Source organism: Podarcis muralis, chromosome 13 (genome assembly GCF_964188315.1).
Source record: "Podarcis muralis chromosome 13, rPodMur119.hap1.1, whole genome shotgun sequence".
NCBI classification, from domain to species: Eukaryota; Metazoa; Chordata; class Lepidosauria; order Squamata; family Lacertidae; genus Podarcis; species Podarcis muralis.
In genome coordinates, this window is record NC_135667.1 from 55357329 (window position 1) to 55370066 (window position 12738).

General features: G+C 41.7%; 2 long non-coding RNA genes across 2 annotated transcripts; one reads left to right on the top strand and one right to left on the bottom strand.

Moving 5' to 3' along the window:
• The first annotated feature begins 2312 nt into the window (after positions 1-2312).
• LOC144325171 (uncharacterized) lies at positions 2313-11354 on the top strand. The gene is made up of 3 exons (XR_013390498.1): positions 2313-2871; positions 4356-4429; positions 11234-11354. It is a non-coding gene; the product is annotated as an uncharacterized LOC144325171 (long non-coding RNA).
• LOC144325172 (uncharacterized) lies at positions 11167-12053 on the bottom strand. Its single transcript, XR_013390499.1, has 2 exons — positions 11497-12053; positions 11167-11361 (listed from the first exon to the last, which is right to left on the bottom strand). It is a non-coding gene; the product is annotated as an uncharacterized LOC144325172 (long non-coding RNA).
• Between the last annotated feature and the right edge of the window lie 685 nt (positions 12054-12738).

The window sequence follows — 12738 nt, forward strand, 5'->3', positions numbered from 1 at the left end:
GCCGCCGCGCGATTTTTGTTCTCATCCTGAAGCAAAGTTCTTAACCCGAGGTACTATTTCTGGGTTAGCGGAGTCTGTAATCCAAAGTGTTTGTAACCTGAAGCATCTGCAACCCAAGGTACCACTGTACTTATATTCCATCCAAGTAAAGCAGTATTTTTTCCGTGATGGATTTACATTTTTTTCCCCATTTAAATTTCTGTGTTTTCTTTCTTGTTTTAAGATGCAAAACTATATTCTATGCATGTCAGTGAATTACTGTAAGTGAGCTCTCAGCCTTTGTACAGCACAAGACTTCTAAACTGAATAAAACTTAAAAACTGAAATAAATGAAGCTTTCTTCCAGTTCTCCTGGTTAGACGTTAAGCTAACCACTCTGTAATTTCCAGAATCTCTTTTTCAAAAAACGATGTTATGTTGGCCACCTTCCAGCCCTCGGCTATGGAGACTGACCTTGGGGATATGTATTTTTGTTGGGAGACCAGCAGTTTCTCACTTCTTTGTGAACTCTCAGGTGGAGGCTACCTGTACCTGCTGTTGGATTCATTTGCCTCAGTTCCTCAGACCCACTTCCTGAGAAAGTTGGTTCAGGCACAGGGATTCATTCCCTACATTTTCTGCAATGAAGACGAATGCAAATAATTCATTCAGCTTCTCTGCAGTTAGTAAACTATGCTAGTTTGAATAGTGTTCAACATCAGAATTATTTTAACCATTATTTTAACCAATTATTTTAACCATCACCTAGAGGGGGGAAATTTAGCTACATTTGAACGTTTGTTTTAAACTCAGAATCTTTATTCTACCACTCTAAAATTTCAGTCTTTTGAAAGGAATACAGTCAAGCGGAGAGATAATGAATGTCTGAGAAAATATTGTTGACAAAAGGAAGTGCTCAAAACAAAGTTGGAAAGAGCAGGAGGAAAATAATAAAGAGAAACATCTGTATAAGATTATGATACCACAGGGAAGAAGAAAGCACAAGGACTGCTATCCCTCTAAAGCTCAATGCTTTGCTTCCTGCAAGAATCACGCCCATCTCTGTCTCTCCTAATGACTGCTCCAGAAGTCAGTGAGCATGTCTAGGCCAACGGTTCTAACTGTGGTCACAGATCCGGTGAATTAGGATAGTACCTGCGTCAAGAAGCCAAAATAACACTCCTCTCCCCTGTATGGAGAGCCACTTTCTCTCTGGTTTGGTTTTACTGCTGTAGTGCATGGGCAGTTGATTTGTTTTGCCCCTCTTAAATCTGAGATTATTGCAGCCCATGGGAAGGCAAGACCTTGAATGCATTCCCTTCCCCATTATCCTCATGTAATTAGACTAAATAATAAGCACTCAGCTTTCCCTTTGCGCAGCACCACAAATTCCAAAATAATGTGGTCTGATTTACCCAAAATATGCATTGCCTCACGTCATCAACCAGCAAAGTAAAGCATGGATAATATAGGTTGTTAGATCTTTAAAATATGCCCTTCTAAGTTCCTTCCAGAGTTTCCCTCATCCCCTAGCATAGAAAAAGACCACATTTGGTAAGTTAAAAATGGTTTACGTACAAACTCTCCAAAGGTCAAATTCATGTGCATTTCCATGCAGTTTCGGAAACAGTTGCACAGGCAGTAAAACTCAGCTTCATTACAAAGTAGTGAAAGTTCTGAAATGATTGGTATAGGAAGTCAAGCGAGGTTTGTGAGAGCCATGTAGCTAAGCTGCAGCAACCAGTAGAGCTTCTTCAAACGCTGAGCTTCTCGGGTAGACTGAAGGGGAGCAAAGGTTTGATTACCCAGTCCCTCCCAAGGTGAGCTGGTCCTCTGGTGACTTCTTCCACCTTCTGGGAGATGGCATTGCAGGTTTTCCACAGGCATCTGGTTGGCCACTGTGAGAACAGGAAGCTAGATTATATGGGCTTGATCCAGCAAGCTCTTCTTGTGTTTTTATGAAATAGCAGGGCAAGAACATAAGAACATAAGGAGCATAAGACGAGCCTGTTGGATCAGGCCAATGGCCCGTCTAGTCCAGCATCCTGTTCTCACAGTGGCCAACTAGATGCCTGTGGGAAACCAGCGAGCAGAACACGAGCACAAGAGCACTCTCACCTCCCATCGTTTCCCGCATCTGGTTTTTACTGCCTCCAGCTGCAGGCATCGCTAGCCCTCTCCTCCTCTTTTAAATCCTCTTTAATCCTCTTTTAAAGACATCCAAGTTGGTTACCATCATGGTGAAGAAGCACTTTTTAAAAATCTGTCTTGAACCTTCCAACATTCAGCTTCATTAGAAGTCCATGAGTTCAAGTGTTGTGACATAATCCTTATATTCTAGACATGAATTTCACCCCACCATGTTTCAGTTATGCCTCTTAAATCATGCTTGCCTTCTTGCATAAGTCAAGATATCATCTTCTTCCTGTTTATTGCCCATTCTCTGCACATTGGTGTAGAGACAATGGGATTTACATCCTGACTTCTCCTTTACTGGTTTTTCCATGCATATTGTAATGTTAGGGTTGCCATATGACTTGCCTAAGATCCAGGACAAAGCGCCACCTTTCAAATGCTCTCCCTTGGACATCAATTCCGCCTTTGAAATCCTGGACGTATGGCAGCCATAGTAGTGCATTCTCATAGTTCTCCTGGCTTCACTCACTGGCCCCTGTATATATGGTATCATTCTCTCTTCTAGGATTTCAAGGGTCTCCCCCTGCAGGATTTAATTCAAAGTCCTCCCATCCAGGTGTGCAAAACACCTGCCAAGCATATTCCTCTTTGTCCTTGTGAGATGCATCCAATCTCTTGCTGGAAGCCCTGCAGAACTTGCTTCAAGACACATGCCGGCATATTTTGGCGATGAGAAAACTTACCTGTTCAACTGAAGTAAGCAGAGGAAAAATTACTCCAGCTGATGTGTTAATGATTTTGTCAGCTTTCCGGGAATATACTGAAGTTCCCAATATGCCAGGTTTGGCATGCTTCTGATCTGCATTTCTGTACATATATATTTTTTATCGTGTTATTTGAAAGGGAACGGTTATTGTGTTAAAGTATTTGTTTTGCCCTTTATAATATTTTATTACTGTGCAATATTGGGTGTTTGTTGTGAGATGAATTCTCCTCAGGCGGGCATGGGTTTACTTGTTTTTGTAGCATCCACATGACGTGTTAAAAAAACCTGTTGCCAACAGCCTGTTTGTGACATTTTTAAAAACCCTTTACAATATTAAGCCCCATCTAGAAGCAAATCCACACACCCAGACCCCGAAAAGGCTAAATCCAGATTAAACTGGGGGGAGAGGGCGGAAGTAAGAGCTGGCATTTTGATGACAACTTTGTTGTGTGGGCACCATGAGAAGCGTGCATGAGGAGCACACATCCCACAACAAATGGGTCTGGAAGCAGCCATTGTTATTTCGTATTTGAAAAATAAAAATAAAGTTTTAAAAATACACAACTGTTTCACAGAAGGAAAATGGATGCCTGGGTAATTGCAGCAGTCTCTAACCTTTAATTTGAGCACTGACCACTTTGGGAAAGGCCACTCTCTGAAGCAACTAATTTAGAACCATTCAGAACCACCCTTTCACTATCTATAAGCAAGAACTAGCTACTTACCAGGCTGCCACTTGAAAATTTCCCGACTGCTGGTTGCAAGAGATTTCTAAGAGCATTCAACCAAACACAGGTAGAATAGATAAACAAGAAAGAAAGAAAGGGCGATATCCAATGTTAGATATACACAGATCCATTGACAGCAATGAACATACTTCCATTAATCCCAATGTCTGTTGTTGTGTGTAATATCTGGAAAAAAATGCTTTCCAGAAATAAACTTTTTGTTTAGGAAATGTCTGCAGGGTTCTTCAATTCCAAGAATATCATTACTAAAAATGCAAGTACAAATTAAAGAAGGAGGATTTGGTATTTCGAATTTGGAACTACGTACATTACCAAGCTTATTTAATGTCACATGCTAAATATTTGAAACCAAAATCTGGGGTAAACTTTCTGACCTGGGCAATCTTAAAATAAACATATATAGCTCCCCTCCTCTCCAGGGAAGAAAGGGTAGGTGAGGATCTACATAAGGAACAAAGGGGGAATAAAGATCTACACTGAGATCTGCTGCCCCTGTAGATCTTGCCACCAGAGGCAGTCCCTCACCTTGCCTCACGGGTGGGCTGGCCTTGTGTGAATCGAACTTTTATTCAGCCGAGCTTATTCAACTGTTCACAGTGGAATGATTCCTAACTAAGGAGTGATTCTATGCCTGTAGCCACTGGCATGGGGGACTGTGGAAAATGGGAGTGAATTGCTTTCATTTTTAAAATTAATGATTTTTTTTAATTCTTTTACTTTCACAGGTCAAATAGTGAAGAAATGTTTGCAGTTAGTGTCTTTCCTAAGTAAAAATAAAACCAACAGCAAAATCACAGAGGTAATTAACAGGGTTTTAAAATGTTATAGAATAATTTTATCCATAATAATTTTGTTGTGTTAAAATTGATTTTATAACCCTATTTTATTTTATAGAATAGCACATCTCCAGCTAATGTCCATATTTTATACCAAACTTAGGTTCCTCTGGCTGTAAGAAAACTCAAACAGCTGCATTAACTTCAAGCTCCCAAAAGTGAATTGTTTGTGCGTGTGAAAGCTTTGTTTAGTGAGTGTTAAATTTCAGAGGTATTAATGCATATCACACATAATTTGTGCATCTGCAAACAAAAACCCAGTAATAACTGGCAACAGGTTAAGGCTGCCGGCTGTCCTTTGGGGGCATGGCTGCTGCCGTGGTTCTCATGGGCACTAACCCAACATTTCAAAGTTTTGCATCCCTGAGAGAGCAGAGGGAGGCAGAACAAATGTTACCACTCCTACACAAAGCCCCTTGGAGTAATAAACATCATCCCTCGATTAAGTCGCTACCCCTCTTGCCAGGCTAGATTTCCTAACCCTTTCTTTTTATCCAGAAAGTGTTCTCATCATCAAAAAATCAACTCATATTCTTGTTCATCAGACCAATTAACTGGATACTTGCTGCTCACCGAAAAAGCTTTTGGCATTTGAATTCCTATATGTGGAATCAGAAATTGCTATCTCTACTCTCAAAGAATATGCTTGCAGCCACAACAGTAGCATTTTGGGGTGCCATTCTCATACCTTCCAACATTTCTCCGATGGAAATAGGGACGTCCCATTCCACAATGATAATTTTACTATTTATAGCCCACACATCTGAGTGGGTTGCCCCAGCCACTCTGGACAGCTTCCAACATATAAAAAAACATAATAAAACACTGAACATTTTAAAAAAACCTTCCCTATACAGGATTGCCTTCAGACGGCTTGGGAATCGGATAACTCCATACCCTCCAGCATTTCTCCAATGAAAATAGGGACATCCTAAGGAAAAGCGGGACATTCTGGCATCAAATCTGAAACCTAGACAGCTTCTCTAAATCAGGGACGTCTCTGGAAAATAGGGACACTTGGAGGGTCTGCATTCTAAGAGAGTTCAGAAAGTGTTTCATGCTCATTATCTTAGTCGCCATAAGCAGATCCTGGCTGGATCAGACTAAGGAACCTTCTTGTCCAGCATCTTGCAAACCCTGACCAGACATTGAGAGGCATTATGGCATTCAGAGGCATAATGCCCCTGGGTTCAAGGTCTATTGGGCTGTTGTGGCTAATAGCTATTGAGAGATCTACTCTGTGAAGTTGTCTAATACCCCACATGAATACATCTATGTTGGTGGGCAATTAGGACATCCTATAGCAGAGAATTCCACAACCGCAGTTCAAAGAGGCTCCGTGGTGAATTTGCATTGACCCAGTTAGAGCTTCTTAGTATTTTCAGTTCTGCAACGTTAGATGGAAATATTTACTTATATAGTTTCCACTTCTTACAGCTGAATCTTTTTTTTTTTAATCCAGTACAAATGTAAGAAGCAAACAGTACTCCCTTTGTACCCCTACCCAAAGAAGAAAAAATCTGTTAACTGGAAGGAAGCGCTTTAAAACTAGGGGTGTGAGCCAACCACAAGAATTGGTTCAGACCCCTCTTCAGAATTTCAGAAAAGTTCAAGATTCAGTCTGAGTTCAGTTCAGGGTTCAAATCTACACCCTGTTTTGGAAAAATGAAAAGTGATTTCATTTCAGCTCAGACAAGCCCACAATCTCTCAAAGTGACCCACATTGGGGGTTTTCATTCCAGGATTTGTCCAAATCTGTGACACACCCCTAATTAAAATGTCCAGCATTGCTTTACTTATTCCCTTCATCCCCCTCCCAACCGCCAGGAAAAAAATCGCATATACAAATCTAAACAAGAATGTAGTGAGGGGAGAAGAACTTTGCTTACTAGGAATGGAAGAATCATGACTACAATACACAGGGGAGAAGGTTTTCAGGAAGTCCAGGGTCAAAGGTCAGGAAAAGGCATTAAAAAAATAAAGATCCTAACATATCTTCAATGCAGAGAAAGAGCCAACTTAATTTTTTATTTTCCTGTTTCAAGCACTGAATATTTTTTTTGGACAGGAGAGTTGCCAAGTTGCAACCCAGAAAGAGTTTCTTCATGTTTAAATCCTCCTAGTGGAAAAGGGAAATTTTACATTATACAATTCCTTTAAACACTGAGAGGCATTTGACACGCTTGACGGTTATTTAACAAAATGCATCTGTTTTTAATTTGCTATTTAACAGAATTAATCTGGAGGTCTGATCAGAGCTTGGGTTGCTTAGCCCTCCTTGAAATGCACATTCACACACAATTACTTATTGCCTTTATATATCACCTTTTCCCTGAAGGAGCTCAAGATGGCATGTACATGGTCCTCCCCCTCCTCATTTAATCCCCACAACAACCCTGTGAGGTCAGTCAGGCTGAGAACCAAATTCCTGCGTCGCAGGGGGTTGGACTAGATGACCCTCAGGGTCCCTTCCAACTCTACAATTCCATGATTCTATGACTGGCCCAAGGTGTCACCCAGGGAGCTTCATGGCAGCTGAGTGGGGATTTGAACCCTGGTCTCCCAGGTCCTAATCCAGCACTTTTAACCACTACATCACAGCAGCTCTCAACACATAGAGCATGGTCCCAAGCAAATCCTCCTATGGATCATGGCCCCAGAAGAGGGTTCCCACAGTAGCCTCTCTCTTGGGACAAATATCCATCTTGGCATGTAAGGTGTGCTGGGGTGAGAGCTGAGGTGGAGTTCAGGGCAAGAGCTAGGAGACTGCAAGGTGCTGAATGGGGAAATGTGTCAGAAGAAGGGATTCATATTAGCCTTGATTCATAATGTGCATGAATGGCTGTATTGTATTTCTGCTCACATTTGTTGTTTTACCGTACTTTGCTAAGCAACACTTAAAGAGATATTTCTTTATCTTAAGCAGTGTAGAAATTGCCAAAATAACAAGAGGCAGGAAAGTAGCAGAGAGGGTCAGCTCAGTGGAACTGAATTTTAACACAGTAATAATTGTGCCACCCACAATGCTAACCCAAATCACCAATTTGAGCAGAGCAGAAGGTGTCCGGATGACGTCAATTTCAGCTGTTCCCTTCGGTTTTTATGCTTGTCCTGAGTTGATATAATCCAAAGCATTTCTGGCCTCCCCTTATCCTGCAGAGGCTCAAACTTTGCATAGGCCGACATTAATCAATTATTTTGGCTCAGGCAGCTGGTGGAGTTCACTTTCCAAACTTTCACTGAGACCATAGTACTTGTTGAAGTAACAGCCGACTGCTTCTTCACAACCTGAAAAGGCAAATGCTTCTCTTGTTATCATTCTGTCTATCCACTGTAGTATTGAAAATGTGGGCTTGCGTGTAAATCAACCTCAGCCAATATTCAGGAACGGGGGCTGGGGGCTGGATCTCAACATCTGGAAGACAATGCACCTTCTGCATTGCGGGGGGTTGGACTAGATGTCCCTCGGGGCCCCTTCCAAGTCTATGATTCTATGTTCTCCTAAGGTGCCACCCAGCAATACTGCTAGTGGGTTCAACGTGAATTTCAAGGGGTGTTGCCCTTGCACTGCTCTCTCTCTCTCGGGCTTTTTCGGTGGGAATGCAGAGACTTCTGATGTTCTGCCTTGTCCCATCTTTTAAAGGAAATCCTTCCATTCTTAATGATTTGGGTGAACTTTGGTTTTTACTGCTTCTGGTGGCTTATCTTTCTGGGTTCTTCTTCTTCTAAGTAATGATGTTTTAGTCTTGACTGTATCTTTGTTGTGTTTTTATCCATCTTGCAGTTATAGCTTTTACTGATGCTTTTAGCTGCCTCCGTCTGTGTGTTTGTAAAAACGAGCCTTTGCATAATGAGGAGTGCTTCGCTTTTTAAAAGTGTGAAGCGGGTTTCTTGAACCCCTAATAATGAAACATTAAGTGCCTCTTGGCCAGACAGACAGTGTTCAAAATGTCGAAGGAATGAGTGGTGCAGTGCAATAACTGAGTCACTTCACAGCAGACAGAAAAAAACAAAGCCTCAACATTCTCAGTTTCCAACAGACTTCACATTCTCTGGCAATTGTCTCTTATTCAGTGGGCACCTGCCACCTAGTGGCTACAAGCAGGAAAAAATATTTTTCCGTAAGTGGAAAATAAGTGAGCAATGTGTTTGGGCTGCCAAAGCTTCAGCCTCCCTTACTGCATGGATGGAAAAAACAGGTTTAACTATTAATGTGCTGTGTACTCTTTGGTAGCAGAGGAATCTGGAAATTACCTAAGTGTGTCTGAACATTTACAGCGGGCAGGGGACAGCTGCCTTGCACAACGGAAGGCTATAAATTGTGGCAATAAAAGGAGAATTCAGGAACTTTGGGTTTGTGTATATTAGGGTTATAACTTTTTGACTTTTTTAAAAAAAAGGTTTCCTGTATCATAAAGGGATGAACTTTTGCTTAGAAACACTAACTAGAGGACTAATACTTCTCAGTTGTGAAGAAAGGTCACCGCGAAATGAAAAGTTGGAATCACTGTATCTGTAATGTTACTCCTAAGTATTAGCACTTTTAAAAACTTTATGGAACTGTTTAGAACTTTTACAGCTGTCTGGAACTTCATAAAACGGTTTAGAATGTTCTAGAAGAATCCAAATATTGGTCTATAGAAAGAATGCGCAATCAAAGCGATGCGGGAACTTTATGGTGCTTGCAGCAGAAATAGAGGCAAACTGCAACCTCAATTTATTCTAAGCAATAAGAAGTGATGGACAATGTACAAAACAGTATTCAAGTACTGTATTAGAAAATTTGCAATATCTATTTTTCCTATATTATAATACGTACTGTACTATGCATATTACATTATACAGTTACATATATACAAAAATTGATTTATTGATTTTGGGGGGACTTTTTTGAAAGCTTTGGAAATGACAGTTCATTCCTTTGTTTTTAGGCAAAAGTTCATCTAAGCTACAGGAACATGAGGTTGAAAAGTTATAACCTAGTGTATATACCAAATTTCAGCACACACGAACTCAGTTTCCACATTCTTCTTGGCCAAACCAGCTCATTCTTTAAAGAGTTTGTTGGATCCTTACCCAATAGTTGTCCTCTTAATCAGTGCTTTTTTCTAAAAAAAATGTTTAGGGGTACTCTCATTCCATCTGAGACTGAGGAAAGACTGTGACAGGAAATGAGGCTGCCATTGGGGGTAGCAATGGAACTGACAAATCACCGTGCTAGAGAAGAAACTAAACAAAAATTAAATTTTTAGGTTTTTTCTCCCATTAGATTCACAAAATATTTAGGGGCATGCGTACCCCTACGTCCCGTCCCCCCCGAAAAAAAGCACTGCTCTTCATCATACCATGACCATGGTTTTCAAAACTAGGTCACACACTCTTTTTGTGTTTAAGGTCACACACCCTTTCTCTCTTGTATTTAAACTGTAATCCTTTGGGTCCAGGTGGGCTGGTTGGGGTGGCACCTCAGATTACCCAAAAAACAACTGAGAGGTAAGGAGCCAAGTTGGCTGTTGTCAAGGGTACCACGCCAAATGACTGGAACATAGAATAACAGTCCAGGCCGCCCACCCTCCCCATTTTTGAGGGCTAACTATCCAGAAGTTGTTGGAAAAGCAGCCATCTGGGAAAGGTTTGTTCTGGAGGCATCTCTTTATTAAAGGTTTTCCAACGGGATCCTGAACTGCAGCACTCATGTTGTAGAGATGATAGTTAAGAGAAAGTGACTCATCGATAACAAATAGAGTTTATCACTTAGATTCCAATTTCGAGAGGGCAAGCTTTATATCACTGCAGGTCAGTGCTATTTTTCTAGAAATAGAGGTGCTGGAACTCACCACAAATACCTCCCTTGGCCTCTTATAATGGCAATGGAGCCCACCTGAGGTTTTTTCAGTTCCTGCTTTAAAAAAGCCCTGCTGCAGGTGAGGTCATGTTGCCCTCAGAAAACTCACCATCAGAAGGAGCAAATGACTCAGATAACACTCGCCTCTTCAGCGCATTTGAAGTAAGTCCTTTGATAGACCTCCTTGAAGGAAACTTAATGTACTTTTGATTTGCCGAAATAAAAATGTATGGAGCTGACATCATGCCACAGACATTATCCACACACTTGTTGGCATCTGTCTGTCTCAAGAGACAATGGAGTGCACCTCCGGGGGTGAAGTCAAACTGCTGTGCTAACAGCACAGAACTGTCCTCCTTGGGGTGCAAGTCTGGCAGTGTGTGTGGAGGTCCCTGGGCTGCCCAGACATCAAGACCTCCCTCTTAGCCTCGCTAATGTGGTCCAATGGAAAGCAGAGCAATACATTTGGCACCAGCTTGGCTGTGGGAGTGTACGAGGCGCCATCCCACCATCTTAGGGACTCTGCTCTGTTTTTGTGTAGAGTTTACTCCTTAGCCTTTTCTTCTCCCGAAGATATCTCACAAGGCAGGGGAGGATGAGGGTGGTTTTCCTTCTCCTAGATGGGCTCCCTGTTGCAACATACCCTTCATAAACTTCCAGGATACATTGTCAAAGGCTTTCCCCGCGTCCACTGCCATTAAAACAGCCGGCTTATCTATTCTTAAATCCAGGTATTCCAGCAGATTTATAATATTTCTTGTATTACTCTGAATATGTCTACTGGAGATGTAATATGACAATGTTTACGGATGTAATATAAGAATGTTAAGAAATAAATAAAATGCAAATTCAAAAAAAATTAAATAGATGGGCTCCTTTCCCAGGTAGATGAACCTCACCTGCCCTTTATTTCCCTCTACAGCACGTACAGAAACCGTCTTCTTGACCGTTGGACCCTGAATTAGTCTCTTCCACTCCATCCACTGGAGTTTGTCTTCGCATCCCGGGGAACTCACCTAACTCCACACACTATAGCGCATCTTATTCTACCTACTGGGTAGTTATGATTGTTCCTGAATTACCTAAATGAGCACACCGCCTATTCTGATTCCTTAACACCACATAGTCACGACTCAGAAAATGTGGACTGGGATAGAGGATCAGGCCTTGTGATGGAGTTTCTACTTGTGGAGCAATGTGAAGGCGACCAGGAGCCTCGAGAAGGGTAGCTGCACGTGACTATTACAAAGCTGTTGGGATGAGCTGTGCTTCTTCTGCCTCAATGCTAAGAAACTCATACAGGATTGGAAGCTGGGAGAAGGGACAAGCCCTAAGCCTAAGGCTAAAGGGTCTGTGTCTGACAAGGTGGATGAAAGTCAGATTTAAATTGGATTTTTCTAAAAATAAATAAATCGGAATTTAATTTCTTAAAAAATGTAAATAGTAAGGCTTCCTGTAAACACCAACTAGATTGGCATTAATATTGTGTGAATACAAATACATGCTAGCCCTACTGTTATTCTCTAAACCAAATCCCTGCCTGTACCAGATACACTGGGTTAAATATGTAAACGAAGAACCAACGTGATCATTTTTCCAATATGAACATTTACACTCTGCCTATCGGAAACAGGCATTTCATTTTCACCTGATGAAAGATAAAGGGCTCCAAGTCTGCCCAGTAATTATACTAGTGATCCTATACACTTTTATATCAATCATTGTTAAATTGTGGCAGACTGAATAGCACAGGGGAATGGGGGTGTTTCCTATATCCATTTCACAAGGCTTCTGTGTTTGCTCAGGGACAATTGTTGCTCAGCACCAGAGAGCGACTATTTGAGCCTAATATGGAAGCCTTAGGGGTGGTGACACCCAAAGATGCTTGCCCATTCGCACGTCACCCCCCGTTTCTCTTCTCCCCCCCCACCACCACACAGGCCCAGAATCTGCTCCAGGGTTCTTGTTTTTGGGGAGGAGGGGGGCTGCAGCTGGGAGGAGAAGCCCCGTTGTGCAGGCAGATTCCCACTCAGACTAAGCTGGATCAGTTGCCAATTATCATAGACTTTTACTAAGACTTAATGTGTTTCCCGCTGAAATGCTGTGAGGTAGATTTGCTGGTGTCCCGTATTTCGCATGTGCTAATCAGGAAGCAGAATGCATGAAGAACATTCTCCTGTCCTGCAGACTATAGAACCAGGCCCGGCAACATCTGATTAATCCACTAATGGCAAATCTACCAAGTAAATCTGCCCAATTCTGTGCCAAGTTCCTACTAGACGATAAGATTCCCAGTGTGACTTTGGCCGTTGCCAAGTTTCTGTCTGAGGTGGTCAGGATCAGAGATCAATGTGTATTAGACAAAAGTCAGAAGCATGCCTAGTCTTATGATCTGACCTATTAGTCTCTGTGCTTTTAATGTACTTT